General features: G+C 38.7%; 1 protein-coding gene across 6 annotated transcripts in view; it reads right to left on the bottom strand.

Moving 5' to 3' along the window:
* The window catches only part of LOC111581999 (A-kinase anchor protein 13-like), a 119,850-nt gene that overhangs the window by 40,611 nt on the left and 64,973 nt on the right, over nucleotides 1-14,266 (bottom strand). The window lies entirely within an intron of this gene.

The raw sequence follows: 14,266 nt of genomic DNA, 5'->3' as shown, positions 1-14,266 counted from the left end.
ATCCATTATCTATACACCGCTTAATCCTCACTAGGGTCGCGGGGGGGTGTGTGTGTGTGTGTGTGCGTGTGCGTGTGTGTGCGTGCGTATTGTTGGGAAAAATAACCAAGTGTAAGTCATCAAAATCACTCTATTTTACGTGTCTAATTTAGAATGTACCACAGAATTGACTTTTTCCGCTAGATCCTGTCAAATCAAACCTTATGCACAGCTACATCAACTGTGAGCAACAGTCACATAGCAAAAAATGCAGGTGAACTGCAGGCAGCATTTTGATGAAGAAAATAGCGCACCTTTCGCTACAGATACCTTCTAGTGTCACATGTCACCCTTTCATTCCATTTCCCTCGGTTATCCAAAATTCTTTTATCTTTTATGTGTCACTGTCTGCCAGAACTCCTCTTACCTTTTGTTGTCACACCTTTGCTATATGCAACTGTTTGCCAGACCTCTTGATTCAATTACTCTTTGTTCTTTTTTACTCTCTGTCACTGATTAGCAACCATATGCAAATTAACCACTATTCATCCTTGTATTTACATACTGCTCCCTCCCTACTCTCTGACCTGCTCTCTGACCATCCCTATAAAATGTGGACTCTGCAAATGCTCTGGGTCGGCTTACCTTCGCAGATTCATGGTCTGTGTAGGTAAGCCCACCGTATGCCGGAATACCAATAAACACCCCACTACAGCAAATTTTGCAGGACCAAGAGTAAAATTTCTTCAACAGTTTCCACAAAGTAGAGAATAACAAGAAGTACAAGAGAGACTGAGAGGAAAATTAAACATACTTGATCATCAAAATAAATGCAGCATGGTTCAAAAATGGTACAAAGAGGAGCAAGTTGTTTGCAAGTTGTTGGAATATATATTCAGCATGGTGAAATATCTTTTTTGAGCTGATGAGCAGAATAAGGTGAAAAACAACTGGTTTGTGAGGATGTAAAAATGGAACTAATGTAATATCGATATTATGTAGAGCTCACCAGTTTTGGTATCTATGTGAACAGTTTGAAAAATGTTGTACACAAGGGTTTTTTTTTTCAATTTACGGAAAATACAGTACCAGTCAACACACTTTCTCATTCTTCTTAAAAGCATCCTTTCTGACAAAGCTGACAGTTAGGGCTCACTCGGGTGATCCTGAGGGGGTCAGTTGAAGTCAGCATGTACGAGGCACAGCTGATTTCTTCTTCAATGTCCCTTAGTTAACTACAGTTATGCTGCTATAGGCCTATGCTGCTGGGGGACCTCTCTTGATGCACAAAGCCCTTCTCTCATAACCTATGTACTTACTATACAGTGGTGGAAAAAGGTTTTTGGACACCTCATGCATTTGTGAAATATTGCATGAAGAAGCACTCTTATTAGGTATTCAAGTGTAATTTATTTTAGTACAGTCACAGCCAAAATGCTAAACAAATCCTAAAAAAGCCATTTAAAATTTGAAATTGATTGGTTCCATAAAAATACACAAGAAATTTTGAGTATTAGGTCATTTTGGTACCAGTGATCCACCAATGAAGGTCGTGCTTTTTATTAGAAGACACAATTTGTGTTGCCGTGCTTCGTGTCTCTATAAAGCCAGCACATTTGAAAGCTCTTCAGAGACAAAAATGGCTAAAACGAGGAACCTAACGCAGGAAACATGCCTGAAGATACAGATTCTCAGTCAGGAAGGGTACAGCTGCCACCAGGAAGTGCAGATGCAGTCCTTCAGCAGTTGGAAACACTCTGCAGAAATACAGATGAACCAACAGCTTGGAAGACAAACTAAGATCTGAACGCCCAAGGATTTCTTCAGCAAGAAATGACTCCATCCTGATCTGCATGTGCAGGGAAAACTACCGAATGACATGACAGGAGATTCAGCAGCAGTGGTCAAACAAAACTGGTGTTCAGTGTTTCACCCGCATTGTACGTGGCCAACTTTTAGATGATGGCTTAAGGTCCTGCAAGGCTGTCAAGAAGCCTCTGATCAATGAGAGACAGAGGTTAGCCCAGCGTCAATGGGCCCAAGCACACAAGAACTGGACAGCCAAGAACTGGAAGAAGATTCTGTGGTCAGATGAGTCCAGTTTCCATTTTTATCTTCCTCCTGCTAATGTGAAGGTCTGCAGAAGACCAGGTGAAGCAATATCTCCAGCATGTACAGTACCTACTGTCAAGCATGGTGGAGGCAGTATCATGGTTTGCATCGCATTAGGGCTTGCTCTGGGGGTTCAGGCATATGGGTTCTGTAAAGCGTTATGAGACAATCTGAACTGTAATTGGCACTATATAAATAATTTTGAATTGAACTGAATTCTCTATAAAGTTTTCTGCAGTGGTACAAGAGGAAGTATCTTGTGGTTCTATGCAGGCCTGTTGTGTGAGTGTTCACACAACAGGTCTTACTTTATCATCCATCTATGGTAAAGTAAGACGTCGTCACACACTGCCACCTACTGGCTCCACATGTGACTGTTAAAAGACACTCCCACCGAAGCACTGTGCAATGTGTGGGTGTGTGCATGTGTGTGGGTGTGTGTGCGTGTGTGTGTGTGTGTGTGTGTGTGTGTGTGTGTGTGTGTGTGTGTGTGTGTGTGTGTGTGTGTTACATGTTTTCTTTACATAAACAGAGAAACCACTTCACTCGGACAACCACACAGACACACACACACATACACATGGGTCACAAGGAAATGATTGTTTCACCCCTGAATAAGACACAGCCAGCCCAGTGTAATGTCAGTGAGATGTAGGATGGGTTCTCCCCCAGACAGCAATTTGCAATTTGGCAATATTTCAAACAGCAGCTGGTCTAAATTGCTGAAAAAATATCAAGCTTTAAACATTTCCTTTGAACAACACCCTAAACCCTTTGTGTTCTGACTCCTACATTTATATGAGGGGAAAATATAGGGGAAATAAAAATTATTAAAAATAATAATAATAATAATAATAATATGTCACATATGAAAGAAAGAAAACAACTGTTTCCTTATAGTAACGTCTGTTGTGCTGTTTGTAGACCGTGGGATTGAATTAATAATTTAACAGATTTAGTCAAAGGAATTGTGTGAATTTATTCATTGTAAGCCAGGTGGACTACAGAAAAATAAAAAAAAATACATGTCAATAACAGCATCTAGAAGAAGAAAAAAAATGAAAAGAAATGACAGTGTCTTCCTGTGTAATATAAGCCAATGTCACGTACACTGGTGCACGTGCCTATGACCAAAAAAAAACAACTAGATTAGCTAGATAAACATCACCTAGATAACATCCTCCCCTGCCAGGACTCTCCATATTAAAACAATTGACAGCTCAGAATCTCAGTTGAAAATCATTTATTTGTGTATTTACTTGTTCAATTTGTAATGTTCCTTTATTTATTAAATTTTCTCTCAACACACTTAAATGAATGATGAAACACCATTTTCCCACCTTATCTGGTGTTTTGAAATGTCCTTATTGACATGTTCTTCCTCTATTTGTCTCTTTGGTTTGTGTGAGACACTTCATGTGTATGCAGTTTTATGTACTACTGACTTGTGACCTTGGCTCTTGTGTGCTGTGTATTTGTCATTTGTACATTTCTAAAAGAAAAATAAACAATCTAGATTTTTTTGAGACTGCACTTTTATATGTTTGACTTTCAGACTTCACTTAAAAATATTTTTCTTTTCAGATTTGTGTTATTATTTATATTTCAATTTTCAATGAAGCTTATATTTGGTCAGAGTTACATGGACTGTACTTGTAGTACATGTACAGAAGGAGAAGTAAAAGGGCTGGTTGCTTTGTGGTGGAACTAACAGTAAATGAAATGTTCATCAGAGAAAATGTGATCTGCTGTTAAACATCAAAATACCATGTATTAAAGATGGCCTTACCCTGTGTAATTCTTGCTCTGTATGAGTAGCTTCTTTTATATTGTCAGCTTCTGACTGGAAGAACAAGTCAGTAGTTGTATATTGTTTACAAAGGACACTCAGATTGAATACATCCATCACAACAGGAGGGTAAGAGGGTGAACCAAAAGACAGAATGCACTTGCCTATAATCTGATCCCAATTTTGTAGAAATGTGGATATGAAAGAAAAAGACAGATTAAAGCATACTGATGCTGGATATGAACAATGTAACAAGTGTTTGAAGCAATGGATCTCAAATCATCCCACTGGTCTGTTGTGTAACTCCTGTAGGCTGAGCTATCAGAGTGACCTCATATTTAGTTGTGTGATTGTTAATCAGTGAAGCAAATGACTCCATTGTCCCTTTGTCTACATGTCTCAATGGATCTGTTGTTCTGATACCATGTTGCCTGCTCTGTCTAATATCAACATCCTGCAGAAAAGAGAGAGTTGCACAAAAGACAGACTCTCTAACACGTAGGAGACAACAGGCAGCATTTGTGTCTCTACCAAAGCAGCACGTTAGATGAATGTGTGGAGTGCAGACTTGATGAAGTGATAATTTATAGAAATGATTTTTGCTGTATCTTTCTAGAATCTCCACAAATATGTATAAAGGAACATATGAGGGTGCTTCAAAAAGTTCTCAGCCTCACCCAGAAACAAGGGGTGTAACTCCCATTTTGGGGCATAACTTTATGCCGTAAAGCTGTATATCACTATCCACAAAAACTCAGATGTTTGAAGCAATCAAAGAAGAGGAAGGCTTGAAATTGGCTGCTGTTGCTCCAGGAAAATGCATCTGTTCACACAGCACTTGATACAGAAGCAGCCTAATATGGCTTTGAACAGTTGCCTCATGCTCCTTACTTACCCAACCTGCACAGCCAGACTTCTAGAAGTCAGATGGTGCCACCTATGCTGTGTGGACAGGTGCATTGTCCTGGAGCAACAGCACTCCAGAGAGACAATCCTTTCTGAATGACCTTTCCACACTCAGCGAGACAAACTTGGCATATATTTGAAAACAATGTGATCCCATTAAATTTATACATTACAGTTTGCCACAAATGTTGCAATCCTTTTAAAAAATATTTCTGACTGGTTCAGGAGTTGCTTGATATTAGAAATGTGACACGTAGCTTCTTCCCTGAAGACATCTGTGTTTGGTGGCTCTCGATACACTGACACCAGCCCCTGTCCTTTTGAAGCTTTTTTATTGACAATCCTCTCAAGGCTGCAGTCATCACTATTGCTTGTGAACCTTTTCCTACCACATTTTTCCCTTTAAGTTAACATTCCATTAATACGCTTTGACACAAAACTCTGCCAAAAGCTAGCCTTTCCAGCAATGAAGAGCACACTGGTGGACTGTATGTTAAGGATTGTTTCCTCAGGTCTCTAAACATTTGGAGACTGAATGGGAAGTCCTGCTTTCTTAGTGTGCTTGGGCTCAGAACTCTCAGGCTACAAACGGCTCAATTCTTTAGCTCTAGCGCTCTCTCTCCACCCTGCTTGTGAAGGTGGCCACTCCGTCATTTGGCCTGCTATGCTGCACTTCACGGGTTATGACATAATGAACACGAAAAGAAAACTGAGTAATTCTGGGAGCTCATTCTTTGGTCAGATAATGTTCTTTTTTTCAGCTCAGAGGGAGTCCAGCATGTTTGGTATGAACCTAGTCAGGACTACTACAGTGACTCCACAGTCTTGACATTGACGCTTGAAGATGGGCATGTGACAATATGAGGCTGCTGAAAAAAATAGTAAAGCACATTATTTTTTGACTGAGATGCCAAATTCCAGTCATTTGCTTGCATTGAAAAAACTGTTTCAGTGGTTGTATGTTATTCTTGATTATTTTTTGATTTCTGAGAGAATTCCAGTGTGCTGGATCAAATTTGGGTTAAAAAAAACGTGAACTGAATTTGAAATTCCTTACTCCTGTTCAAAATGGTGAAGTGTAGGGAACTCACTGAGAAAGATAAAGTCCAAATTAAAGCACTTCGTGATCCTGGATGGTCTTTGAGACAATGAGGGAAGACAAAGTGTTCTCACAGTGTGGTTGAGTATGCCTTGGACTCAATTGCAGAGACTGGTACTCCTAAAATGCGCCAAGGAAGAGACTGAAAACAAAAGCTAATTGAAGCAGATGTCAGGCACCTCAAGATTTGAGGTACTAGAGACAGAAGGAAGTCCACTGCCGATCTTCAGGCAGAGAATAATGCTTCTATATCAGAATCTGAGAAAGTCTCCAAAATGACTATAAGCAGATGACAGAAGGAACAAGGCTTAAAGAGAAGAATGGCTGCTAAGAAGTCAAGGTTGAGGCTTGCAAACACCCAAAACACCTAAAATTTGCCAGGGAGCATAAAAACTGGACTGTAGACGACGGGAAGAAGATACTCTGGACGGACAAGTCCAAGTTTGAACTCTTCGGTCAGCATCATCGTGTTTATGTCCATAGAAATGCTGGAGAACGTTTTGATGCTAGATGCATTGAGCCCACAGTAAAACACGGCGGATAATCCATTATGGTATGGGGTTCCATTTGTAGAAATGGCATGAACAAATTAGTTAAAATCCATGGTATCATGAACAAGAAGGTACAGCATTACTACTACTACAACATCGTGGTGCATTATGAAATCACTTCTGGATAGAACCTGGTTGGTTGTGGGTTCATATACCAAGAAGACAATGACTGCAAGCGTACTTCAAAGCTGTGCAGAGACAACTGGACCAAGAAAAAGGAATCTGAAGTCCTGGAACTGATGGAATGGCCAAGTCAAAGTCCAGACTTTAATCTTATTGAACAGCAGAGGTGGGTAGAGTATCCAAAAATTGTCCTCAAGTAAGAGTAACGTTACGTCAAAATAATATCACTCAAGTAGAAGTAAAAAGTAGTCATCCAAAAAATTACTCAAGTAAGAGTAAAAAGTATTTGGTGAAAAGACTACTCAAGTATTGAGTAAATGTTTGATTGTAATGTCTGATTTTTTTTTTTTGAAATGATGTGATCAGACAGACAATAATGTAAAATAATGTGCAAATTCTGGTATTTCGTCATAATGAAATAAAAAATAGCAAAAATAAATAACATCGTTACAAAAAGTTAAGGTACAAGAAACACAAATTTCCAAATCTCTTTTTTTCACAACATAAAGCTTTTGAAACAAATACCTGAAGTAAGGTAATGTTTTAATGTTTGAACAGTGCAAACTAGTTCCAGTGACAAAATATACTGTATTTCACTTCCCTCCAAATGGCACAGACTCAGTAGATAGGAAATAAAAACACAACTCGGGCTGGCCCAAATGTCCGAATATTCAGTGGTTGTGCCCCAACCCCTGCTGTATCACACAGACATAAGTCTGACGTCATGCTTCACTTCGCCCATGCTAATGCTATGCTAATGTTGTCGGAAGATCAAATTTCTCGAAAATGCCCCTGTTTCTTTCATTCCCTGTCTGCTACGTGTGTAGAGTTTGTGCCACAATGCCGCCACAGTTCGTATGTGGTCATGTGACTGCAGGGCGACGTCTGGTGAAACAGTCACGTGATTATTGTTGCTTCGTCGGACTGGTGAAACACAGTCATGTGGTAGATCCACTGGGGGCATCTCTCTGGCAAAATAAAGCAGATCTAATGTGGTAAATAAAAAAGTAACAAGTTGAGTGTAGCCCAGTGTAAAGGAGTAAGAGTAGTGTTTCTTCTTCACAGATCTACTCAAGTAAAAGTAGAAAGTATGGCAGAGTAAAACTACTCTCAGAAGTACATTTTTTTTTTTTCGAAAACTTACTCAAGTAAATGTAACGGAGTAAATGTAACTCATTACTGCCCACCTCTGTTGAACAGATCTGGGATCTATTGAATTCAAAAATAGATTGCTCAAAAGTTTCACCAAAGCAAGTCCCTAGGAACAGCGAGAAACTATTTGGAATTCAATAACAAAAGAGACTGTGGAAAAGTACTTAAAACAATGGCAGCAAAAATACAAACTGTTATCAGGGCCAAAGGAGGAAATAGAAAATACTGATTTTTGGTTAATATATGTGAATAAGGACTAATTAGGTGCTCTAGTTTGTTACCTGCCTAATAAATAACAATACAATTTTTAGTTTGAAACAAGTTTTTGACAGATTTCTAAAATATCTGTGTTTTTTGTTGTTTTTAGAGCAGGTGGTCCAATAAACCACCTGTACCATGTTGGGATACATCTTTACAATTACAAAAAAGTGAAGTGTTGGGCCCCCACGTGCCTCTAGAACACTTGTAATATGCCTTGGCTTTGATTCTTTGATCTCTGGAAGTCTACTGGGGGAGTCATTGAAAAGATATTGCAGTATTTAGTGCTCAGAAGATGGTAGTGGAGCACACCATTGAACACATTGTTCCAAAATCTCTCATTGGTGTTCAGTCAGGTTACTGTGAAGGCCACAGCATACCATTCATGACATTTTCTTACTCATCAACCCGTCACTACTCATGCCCTATGGATGGGGAAAAGACCACTTCTATTAGGATATAAATGTTTGCTCATAGGACAACGCTGATCACTCAGAACAACTTTATATGGATTTGCAGTGACCCTTTCCTCAAACATGAAAAGCAGAAATAAACCAAGCTGGTAAAAAGACCCCCACAGTATCATAGAACAGCTAGATCCCCTAATGGTAAGGGTCAAGCATTCAGGCTTGTGCAGTTCTCATCCGACTCATCTGATCGCTTTTTTCCTACATCTCTATACAGCAGTGCCTGTTTTTGCACAACAAAAGTCCCAAGTATGCATTAATTTTTGTAAGGATGGTGTTATGCACTCAACCCTACACTATAATATCCCTCTGTATTACCCCTTTTCCACCGGATAAAACCAATTCAATGCATTCCACTGAAGAAAGACTTTTTGGCAGTTGTACAGTTCCCCAAAATTGCTGGCCCAATAGTTGGAACCACTGACATCACAGGGTATGGGAGGGGCTACACCAAGGTTTTTTCTTCATTTTGAAAAAAAAAAAATCATGTGCAAAGTGTTGTATTCTACCACACAACAAAAACCCTCACCCTCCAGAGACACACAGACCACAACTGTAATCATTAAGCACATCAAAAAAGACGTGTTTGCATTCTTTTCTGTGTATTTCCATCTGTACGTTATCTCTGTATGTATCCATTTCTAGGTCTATATGTATCTGATTGTTTGTCCCGGTCTGTATATTTTTTTTACTATATGTCTCTATCTTTATGTCTCTGTAAATTTGATTGAATTCATTTCAGGCCTCATTGGCATGACCATAATAAGCTACCGTCTTGCCAAAGCTCTGTATGGATACTGACAACAATCAACAAGATGTTCAGACAAATGATGCAGTCAGGAAAAAGGGCTAACTAAAACACTTAATGAACAAACACAAGCAGCTACTTATATAAGCACTCTAAAGTGTTTTTATGCGTGATTCAGAAAGACTGAAATGTGTCTGAAACCCAAACACAACAGTAGCAGATTCAACATCTGAACAAACAACCAGAAAAAAGAAGTGGTAGAATGATAATTAGATTCTAGATAAAACAGAAAGAACCAGTGTATAAATATTTCACTGGTTTGCAATGGTACTTAAGGGAAATAACTGAGACTAGCAATATTTATAGCAGACAAAAAGAAACATATAAAAAAACTCGAGGGATTCATTGGAGTTTCTTATATTATATATAGTATATATATTACAGTATATTATATTGCAGCTCTGTTTCTACAGAGGCTCTTCGCACTGCTGGCAGAGTCACACCTTCCAGACAGCTATTTTTCTTCCATTTGCCTGTTTCCATATTCAGTGGTAAGTACTTGTTCTATATTGTGTTAACATGTTTCTATGCTCAACATCAGTCCCTGTGCTTATTTTGTTGTGTTATTATTTGGTGGAATCTGATAGTTCTGAAGTGAGGATTACAAAGCAGAATATGATGTTAACTAACTTCAGGTATAGCTCTGGGTTTTCAGTACTACAACAATGATTCACTTTTTATGAGGATCCATCTCAATGGTAACTTATGTCATATGCCTAACCTGCTTTGGAGCAGGTTATGCTCAAATTAACATATCAGCACATATAAACGTACTACCTTCTGACCAATATGTTCTCTAGAAAAATGTCATTAGCATCCCTAGAAAATTCCACAGAGCTCGATGTGCAGATAGTGAGATGGGAAGATCAATCTTTAGAGCTACATGAGATTTTACAGTCATTTTATTGTTCTGTGTGCTTTTGCAGAACGATATAATTGTAAAACAGAAACTTATTAAAACACTAAAGCCTTGCAGCCTGCTTGTTGACCTTACAAGATTTGCAAAAAGCCTATTTATCAATTTCAGTCTTTTCAGATTTACTCTCTACTTGTTTCCAGAACCGTTTACCATCACCAAGCAGTTGAAAAACCCACATCTAAGCACCTGGTACACAAAGGGACAGTGATATTGACAAGCATATTAATTACACTTTCATTCATTCTACACTTTTTGCAGTTTTGACTGCTACAGCTGTTACTTTTAGTCTGTATTGTGTTTAAAATCTTTGTATTTCTCTAATATTATAGTTCTTTTAGCTCTTCATTAGTAAAATAAGTCACTCTGGTGCAGCAGACCTGTGCATGTTTGCGATTGGTCATCCATTTCCAACTCCGCCTCTTTCAATTAAATGCACATAAAGTTAGATTCATTAACCCTGGGTGGTCAGGCATATGGGTTCTGTAAAGCGTCTCAAGACAATTTGACTGTAACTGGCGCTATATAAATAAAATTGAATTGAATTGAATTGAATTGAATTGAAAAACTTAATGAGATGATAACCAGCTTTGTAAGACCACTGCAGTTGATATGTTTGGTGAAGCCAGAAAATGTACATATTCAGCGAATATTTTGAATTTGCAGGCTCCTGACCTCTGTCTCTTTATATCTGCAGATCTATATCACAATGTGACAGGATGCTTGCATCAAAGGAACACGAACAAGATATTTGCTCCAACTTACATTCAGAGACTGAAGCTATCTGTTATTTTTTCCACTGGGATAAAAAAAAAAAAAAAAAAACATGCCTTCCTTAAATATCTGACCCCTTCCAGTCAGAGTGGTCCCAAGTCAGACACAAATGACATTCCCAGATTATACATATGGTATTTTATCTGATAATGTGCATATCAGATGCTCTTTTTACGGTATACAACAGCAGTGAGGACACCCCTGTGCATCATCAGTTAATGTGAAATTATTCAAAATTGTATCACCTCTCAATAATTAATATACTGAAGCTGAACAATAAAGTATTTGCCTCTATGAACAACCAAAAGCAAACACTTCAGAAAGACTATCAAAGATACAGGTCCCTATGTAGAAATTGTATGCAACAAAAGTGAACCTGTCATCACTGAAACTAAATTGAAGTGCACTTGTGATGTCTAGTTAGCTTAACTGTGTGTACACGGTTATTTAATGACTTGTGAACAGCAGAACTTTCTCAGTTTTGGATCTGTGGGCTGTGACTATCTGTATATCTGCATCAATGCTTCACATGGATAAGAATTTCCACAGGAACTGAAAAAGTCTAATTGTAAGACTTAACAAAGATGGAAAAGTAAAAGGATACAAGACAACACAAGTGTGCAACAAAAAATCAGTTAAACACAGTTACAGTTGTAAAGGCGAAGTATGGAATGAGTCATAGTACCATGCATCAGAGCAGCAGTGGCTGTACTTCTGAAACAATGTCACAGACTTTGAGCTTCAGTGTAACTTTGAAAATTGGCAAGGTTTTCAGACATAGGGGTTATCAAACAAAATGAGAGTTTCTGTAGAAACTCCTACTCTATGACACCCTGGCACACCACTGTGCAGTAACAAGGACAGCAGACATTTTTTTTTGAAAAGAGTTAGTTATTATACTTTGAACAGATGAGATGCTGCGCATCATGAGTGGTTGTTATGTAATCTTATGAAGATGGGAGAGAGGACATCCCACCTGGTCAATACAGTTCCTTCTTTCCCTTGCATATCTCTCTGATCTCTGCTGGCAGAGTGGAGGCAGCAAGCTACTTTAGCAGAATGGTAAGCACCCACTAGCAACTTGTACTGTATGTCTTCATCCACAAAGCATTGTGTAAAACATTGTTATAAAACTCTGAAAATGTCTGTCCGAAAATAGAAAGAATAAATGGAGAAACAACTGGAACCATAAGAAAAACAGATTTTCTTTGTTCTGCAGTACATTTTGTCACAGTACTACTGTCTCACAACACTTTCCTCCAACTGTCCATTTACAGATATTTACTATGTGCTGATAACCGGAAACATGCAGGCCAAAAGCCCATCAAAAGCTTGCATATTTCTGCAGTATCACTGACGTATAGATGGTATTTCTGAAAATAACAACATATGACAAGCTCAGCTCACACATGGAGTTACTCTACTCAAAGACTGTACTTCATGGCATTGATGTTGGGGGATGCAGGAGATACACCTCCTTAAGATTTAGAATATGTGCATTTCCCCCCCAAAGAAAAACATGAAAGCAGGTACACTACTACTCAAAAGTTTGGACACACTTTCTCATTCAGTGGTTATTATTATTTTTAAAAGTATTTTCTACATTATAGATTAATACTAAAGGCATCGAAACTATGAAAGAACATAAATGGAATTATACTGTCAACAAAAAAGCGTAAAACAAATCAGAATATGTTTTTTATTTAAGATTATTCAAAGTAGCAAACTTTTGCTTTGATGACAGCTTTGCAAATCCTTGACATTCTCTCTATCAACTTCATGAGGTAGTCTACTGGAATGGTTCTGAATTAACAGCTGTGCCTTGTCAAGAGTCAATTTGTGGAATTTCTTGCCTTCTTAATGTGTTTGAGACCATCAGTTGTGTTGTGCAGAGGAAGGGTTAGTACACAGTGGATAGCCCTATTCGACTACTGTTGTAATCCATAGTATGGCAAGAACCACTCAACTCAGTAAAGAGAAACGACAGTATATCATTACTTTAAGAACTGAACGTCAGTGAATCTGGAAAATTTCAAGAACTTTGAATGTATCCCCAAGTGTAGTCGCAAAAACCATCAAGTGCTCTGACTAAACTGGATTACATGAGGACCTCTCCAGGAATGGAAGACCCAGAGTCACCTCTGTTGCTGAGGATAAGTTCATTTGAGTCACTATCCCCAGAAATCGCAAATTAACAGTACCTCTGATTACAGCCCAGATAAATGTCACATAGTTTTAGAAGCAGACACATCTCTACATCAACTGTTCAGAGGAGACTGTGTGAATCGGGCCGTTATGGTGGAACTGCTGCAAAGAAGCCACTATTGAGGATGAACAACAACAAGAAGAGAATTGTTTGGGCAAAGAAACACAAGGAATGGACATTAGACCAGTGGAAATCTGTGCTTTGGGCTGATGAGTCCAAATTTGAGATCCTTGGTTCCACCCGCCGTGTCTTTATGCGATGCAGAAAGGTGAATGAATGGTCTCTTCATGTATGGTGCCCACCGTGAAGCATGGATGAGGAGGTGTGATGGTGTAGGGGAGCTTTGCTGGTGACACTGTTGGGGATTTATTCAAAATTGAAGGCACATTGAACCAGCATGGCTACCACTTTCCACTTTGTTTTTAGTTGGTCCATCATTTATTTTTCAACAGGACAATGACCTTAAACACACCTCCAGGCTGTGTAAGGGCATTTGACCAAGAAGGGGAGTGATGGAGTGCTGCGTCAGATGACCTGACCTCCACAGTCACCTGACCTAAACCCAATCAAGATGGCTTGAGATGAGATGGACCGCAGAGTGAATGCAAAAGGGCGAACAAATTTTCAGCATCTCTGGGAACTCTTTCAAGATTGTTGGAAACGAATTCTAGGAGACTAACTCATGAAGCTGATTGAGAGAATGTCAAGAGTGTGCAAAGCTGTCATCAAAGCAAAAGGGGACTACTTTAAAGAATCTAAAATACAAAACATATTCTGATTTATACTGTAAGCCATTTGGTCCATCTGTCCATCATCTTTACACTGCTTTGTCCTGTTGATGATCATGAGTGAGGTGGACCCTATCCCAGCTGACTTAGGGAGAATGGCAGTGTACACCCTGGACAATTTTGTGTTTCCTTTTATATAAATTAGGGCGGGGCATTGATTAATTAACGCTGCAGGAGGGCTTAATGTTGATCAGTACTGGGTGATAACAAACCAGATAAAACATTAATGCCCTTGTAATGTGACAAATAGCTTTAGTTTTATTTGATTAGATTACATTAATGTTAAAGTTAAGATTTACAAGAGAGATTTTAACTGCTACTATGTGAAGGGAATACTG

This window comes from Amphiprion ocellaris, chromosome 3 (assembly GCF_022539595.1).
Source record: "Amphiprion ocellaris isolate individual 3 ecotype Okinawa chromosome 3, ASM2253959v1, whole genome shotgun sequence".
NCBI lineage: Eukaryota > Metazoa > Chordata > Actinopteri > Pomacentridae > Amphiprion > Amphiprion ocellaris.
The sequence above is the reverse complement of the archived record's forward strand: the minus strand, read 5'-3'. Positions and strand labels throughout refer to the sequence as shown.